The sequence below is a fragment of the Polyodon spathula genome, chromosome 4, assembly GCF_017654505.1.
Source record: "Polyodon spathula isolate WHYD16114869_AA chromosome 4, ASM1765450v1, whole genome shotgun sequence".
Classification (NCBI taxonomy): Eukaryota; Metazoa; Chordata; class Actinopteri; order Acipenseriformes; family Polyodontidae; genus Polyodon; species Polyodon spathula.
The window spans coordinates 17,516,390-17,522,531 of record NC_054537.1 but is presented as its reverse complement, the minus strand read 5'-3'; positions in this window follow the sequence as shown (position 1 = coordinate 17,522,531).

Sequence of the window (6,142 nt, the reverse complement as noted above, 5' to 3'; positions counted from 1 at the left end):
CCCGTGGGGAATTTGCTTTCATTTTAATAACATACAGTATTTATATAGTAATGCACTATTATTCTCCCCCACCTTACAATGAAAATGCAAAATCAGTGAATGAATTTAACTATTCTGATGTCAGTAGCAATTTCATTTTCTATATGCTTTCAGTTCTGTTTCAGTCAATGTGGTATTATTATTAAATTCCTTTCATATAACTCTAAATGGATTGCGGGTTTGTTTTCTTTATGCCGCTGTTCCTTTTGTCTATAAATCTCTTACTAGCTGATCTGGTCAATGTCTGGCGAACCTGGGACTGGTCTATATTTTATATCCACCCCAACCAACTCACAAGTTCCTGAAGGTAACTGAAGGATTTTCACAACAGGAATAATTTAATGTTTAAATATTTTACAAATATGTTGTACACTATATTGGCACTATATGTTAGCATACTTTTAAAATAGATAAATACCTGTATACCAGTAGCCATCAACACAGTTTTGTTTAACTGTTAATCTGTAGTTTGTAGTAAAGATGATGAATGGTGAAAACAGTAATGGTATGATTGTTTAATTATTGCTTATGTAACAAGGCAGAGGCTGGGCGTAAACCGGTGACCCCACACATGCGAGTGAGCGTCTTAACCACTATGCAAAAGTGTCCGCAAACACAACAACCCTGTGCATTACACTTAACACTGACATCTTGTGACTGATGTACTAAATTATAGGTAAGCAGATGGTCTTGCAAAACTGGCCCAATAACTGTTAATAACACACCACAAAAACACCAAACCAATAAATCTATAAAAAAAAGTATAGAATGTAGTTAATAAAAGGTAATGTTTCCCCTAACGTTGGTATTGTTACCAGGTAGACTTGTGCCAAGACATGTGCCTGCTCAGGCCCTAGAACCATTATGTAGTATTACATTAATCACACAAGCCAAATTCATCAACGGAGCTCGAGTCTGCAGCATTTTGTGAAGTCCCTGATTTGCCTTTGAGCCAATATTGCAAAAGCAATGCCACACTACTTCATTCTATAAAAGTAATCTCTAGTTGATGCAAGACTGTAAACTTCGCCTATTTAAAAAAAAAAAAAAAATAACACAAAATACAGCACATTAAAAAGAGATAAAGGCATAAATGTTTCCATAGCCAACTATTTTTGCAGTTACCCAATCCGCTCCATGTCAATCAATACCAATCAATTACTTTAATTCAAACATTTAGTTTACTGAGAAAGTATTATACACTGATGTACTATTTTAATACCATTATTAGTATACCATGCTTACTTGTGTTAAAAACTTTTAATATCACTTTGCAATATGTAAATGCCCAATGAGACTGGCAATGATACAATTAAAATGTAGAGAAATAAGCACCAATACTTGACACAGTGTATCCACTTTTTGGATACACTGTTGCAAATACCAAAGTTCCTACTGCAAGTGCTATGACTGGTGGTTAGCGCTGAATTATAATTTACCGGGTTATAACTGACGGTGGTGACCACTTGCAGCTGGGTCCAGAATCATTGCTGTGCGAATTGCATTATATAGTAAATCACTGAAGAACACATTGTCCTGAATAAACACATTCCTTTGTATTGAGGTTTTTTTAATGTTATAGTTTACATAATAGATTTGCATGCAACTTGTTAAAATGGAAAAAAAGCACTTTTCCATGGAATTTCCCACCTATTGTTCTTCACAGGTAGATTTGAAGAAAATTTGAGGGTAAAATGACACCCCTATGAAATGTATTACTGGACACGGAATAGAGACCATGAAAAGCTTCTTTCTGTTTCACTTTTATTCACGATTACAGATCATCCATTACATGTTATATGACTTTCAAATTGGAGTTTTAAATAATACCTGGTTGGTATATGAGTATTTATGTATGCATGTGCTGGAAAATAAGGTTTGGTTTATACAGTGGCTTGCGAAAGTATTGACCCCCCTTGGCATTTTTCCTATTTTGTTGCCTTACAACCTGGAATTAAAATGGATTTTTTGGGGGTTTGTATCATTTGATTTACACAACATGCCTACCACTTTGAAGATGCAAAATATTTTTTATTGTGAAACAAACAAGAAATAAGACAACAAAACAGAAAACTTGAGCGTGCATAAGTATTCACCCCCCCCCCCCCCAAAGTCAATACTTTGTAGAGCCACCTTTTGCAGCAATTACAGCTGCAAGTCTCTTGGGGTATGTATCTATAAGCTTGGCACATCTAGCCACTGGGATTTTTGCCCATTCTTCAAGGCAAAACTGCTCCAGCTCCTTCAAGTTGGATGGGTTCCGCTGGTGTACAGCAATCTTTAAGTCATACCACAGATTCTCAATTGGATTGAGGTCTGGGCTTTGACTAGGCCATTCCAAGACATTTAAATGTTTCCCCTTAAACCACTCGAGTGTTGCTTTAGCAGTATGCTTAGGGTCATTGTCCTGCTGGAAGGTGAACCTCCGTCCCAGTCTCAAATCTCTGGAAGACTGAAACAGGTTTCCCTCAAGAATTTCCCTGTATTTAGTGCCATCCATCATTCCTTCAATTCTGACCAGTTTCCCAGTCCCTGCCGATGAAAAACATCCCCACAGCATGATGCTGCCACCACCATGCTTCACTGTGGGGATGGTGTTCTCGGGGTGATGAGAGGTGTTGGGTTTGTGCCAGACATAATGTTTTCCTTGATGGCCAAAAAGCTCAATTTTAGTCTCATCTGACCAGAGTACCTTCTTCCATATGTTTGGGGAGTCTCCCACATGCCTTTTGGCGAACACCAAACGTGTTTGCTTATTTTTTTCTTTAAGCAATGGCTTTTTTTCTGGCCACTCTTCCGTAAAGCCCAGCTCTGTGGAGTGTACGGCTTAAAGTGGTCCTATGGACAGATACTCCAATCTCTGCTGTGGAGCTTTGCAGCTCCTTCAGGGTTATCTTTGGTCTCTTTGTTGCCTCTCTGATTAATGCCCTCCTTGCCTGGTCCGTGAGTTTTGGTGGGCGGCCCTCTCTTGCCAGGTTTGTTGTGGTGCCATATTCTTTCCATTTTTTAATAATGGCTTTAATGGTGCTCCGTGGGATGTTCAAAGTTTCAGATATTTTTTTATAACCCAACCCTGATCTGTACTTCTCCACAACTTTGTCCCTGACCTGTTTGGAGAGCTCCTTGGTCTTCATGGTGCCGCTTGCTTGGTGGTGCCCCTTGCTTAGTGGTGTTGCAGACTCTGGGGCCTTTCAGAACAGGTGTATATATACTGAGATCATGTGACAGATCATGTGACACTTAGATTGCACACAGGTGGACTTTATTTAACTAATTATGTGACTTCTGAAGGTAACTGGTTGCACCAGATCTTATTTAGAGGCTTAATAGCAAAGGGGGTGAATACATATGCACGCACCACTTTTCCGTTATTTATTTTTTAGAATTTTTTTTTCATTTCACCAATTTGGACTATTTTGTGTATGTCCATTACATGAAATCCAAATAAAAATCAATATTAATTCCAGGTTGTAAGGCAACAAAATAGGAAAAATGCCAAGGGGGGTCAATACTTTTGCAAGCCACTGTAAATGCAGCAGCATTTTTCTGACCACCTAAAGGACAAGTTCCTTTTTTTATATAGTGTCCAAAGGTTTCCATTTCTTAGGATTCCTAATAACAAAGTTTGTCGATGAATAAAAGATAATGCTATTACGCTAGAACTGTACACATGTAAAATAAATTTTCTTTAAATGGTCAGGAGTGGTAATTTTCCAGGTCCCTTCACCGTGGCATTGTTTTTTTTTTTTTTTTTTTTTTTTATATGTAAACTGTCAAAAGTCAATTTCTGATCTGTCTTACTCTCTTGACCCATAGGTTAAAACAAGAAGTGTTCTTCACCACAAATGATTGAATTACAATCTGGATTCATCCATCTGTCACACATTTGTACCTGAATGGCACAGCTGGAGCATGTGGTGATCTAGTGTTTCATTATATAGTAGCTACAGCATGGCAACACATGTATTTTGCCTATAATCAGAATTGAACATTTGCACACCTGTTTTGTCTGCTTTTCTATTAATTCCTGTGGAAGAAACAAGGGTCATTAAAACACATGGATGTTCTGTACAAAAAATGGTAGTAGGGTTGTTGACCCACTGCATTACAAGGTACAGTGTTTGTTTTTCAATTCTACAGGTTAAGCTTTGAATAAAACCAAAACTACAACAATGTAGCAGACCTGCAGGAAACAGTTTTCTGTCATGCCTTAGTGAAGCAGAGTAAACATTAGGCTGTTATTGATTTTGATTCCTTCAGTATAAAACCGGTAAGGTTTATTTTTAAGTGGCTCTGATTACACATTAGGTACCATGTAACAACATACAGTTGTACTGAAATGTAAGTGGAGCATTGCAGATCAAAAATTATGAACATAAAGTTTAAGTTTGAACAAGGAGGCTGTGTGGTCCGAACCTCCTTGGAACGCGAGATAGGGTGAGATGTACAACAACACGGCACTGCAGTCGGATGCGCGGTGTTGGGATCAGGGAGTAATCTCGTGGAACTATTGGATAAAAGACGTATGCTAAATTTGGGACTGAAAATAACACAATTTTTCCCAGGGCTTTCCCAGCCATGGCAACATCCATATTATTACTCTTTCTGTATGTGTAGCTGAAACAGAATAAGAGCCAGGAGAGCTGGGTTTGGATCTTAAGTCAATGACTCATTGTTTCACTTTGCTTCATGTGGCCGAGTCCTTCCGGAGGAGAGAAGGAGCACCACTGGAAAAGAGACGTCCTACTATATATTCTGCAAAGATGTTCCCTTCAGTTCCAGTGCTAGAGAGGGCCACTATAATACATGTAGCTTATAGCCACAAACAAGTTTGGTGCCTCCTATAAACATCCTAGTTGAATCTAAATAACATTTATTATGCAAGGAATAATCATTAAATGCTAAATGTTACCACTTGCTGTCATTTACAATATAGCATTATCATGCAATTATTTAAAAAATAAAAGCTTATAAATTATACTCTGTGGGTAAAATCTCTAAATCCATAGATGGAAAGTGGTAACTGTGGTGGCTCATTAAGGACTGTAGAAAAAATAGACAATGCATTATGTCGAGATCAGAAGATACATTTTCTCAGGATCTCAACATTTCAAACCGTACAATGAGATCACAAGATAAATTCTCAGGATCTAGACATAATTTTTTTTTTGTCCTCAAAGAGCCAGCATAGGAAACCACTGTATTGTATTCAAAAGTGTAAAATGTACTTGAAGAACACGATATTATTTAACAAGTTACGGGGGCTCCCGAGTGGTCCAGTAAAGGCGCTGCGCGTGGAGTGCAGGATGCGCCCTATAGCCTGGACATCGCCTGTTTGAGTCCAGGCTATTACTTTGCCGACCGAGGACGAGAGCTCCCAGGGGGTGCCACTCAATTGGCTGAGCACCACCCTGGAGGAGGCTCGTTCGGCCAGGGTGTCTTCAGCTCACCGCGCACCAGTGACCCCTGTGGTCTGGCCTGGCGCCTGCGGACTTGCCTGTAAGCTGTGTTGTCCTCCGACGCTGTAGCTCTGAGAGGCTGCATGGCGAGTCAGCAGTGTGAAAAGAAGCAGGTGGCTGACAGCACACGCTTCGGAGGACAGCGGAGGGCACAGACTGGTCAATGTGAACTGCTGAGATAGTTTTCGGCAAAAAAGCAGGATTGGTACGAAGGGTAACCTTTGTCCTGGCTTCTGCAAAAATTAAGCAGGTTTTCGCAATTGAAAACGTTTGCATCTCACACATTCGCTTAGCGGAAGTGATTGCGAGCAAGAAAACCGCTTTAAGCTATAACAATTTCAGCTCAAGGGCTCAAATGGAGGGTTCATTAGTGCCTCAAGCACTACATTAAGCATCCAGCAAGGGACAATATCCCTTATAGGCTGCCGAAGTCGCCAAGTTCTTTTCAAAAATTGCCCCACCAGGAAGTGAGCTCAAGTGAGTCAATTTTTGACAGGGCAAGATAGACAGACCTTTAACGTGGAGGGGGATTTCCCCTCATCAAAAAGGTCCTGCAAAAATTGCAGTATAACTTCCATGGGACAGCTCTTGGGGTCAAAACTCTGAGGCAAGCACCATGTCTCAAAGACAACCCATGTACCCGT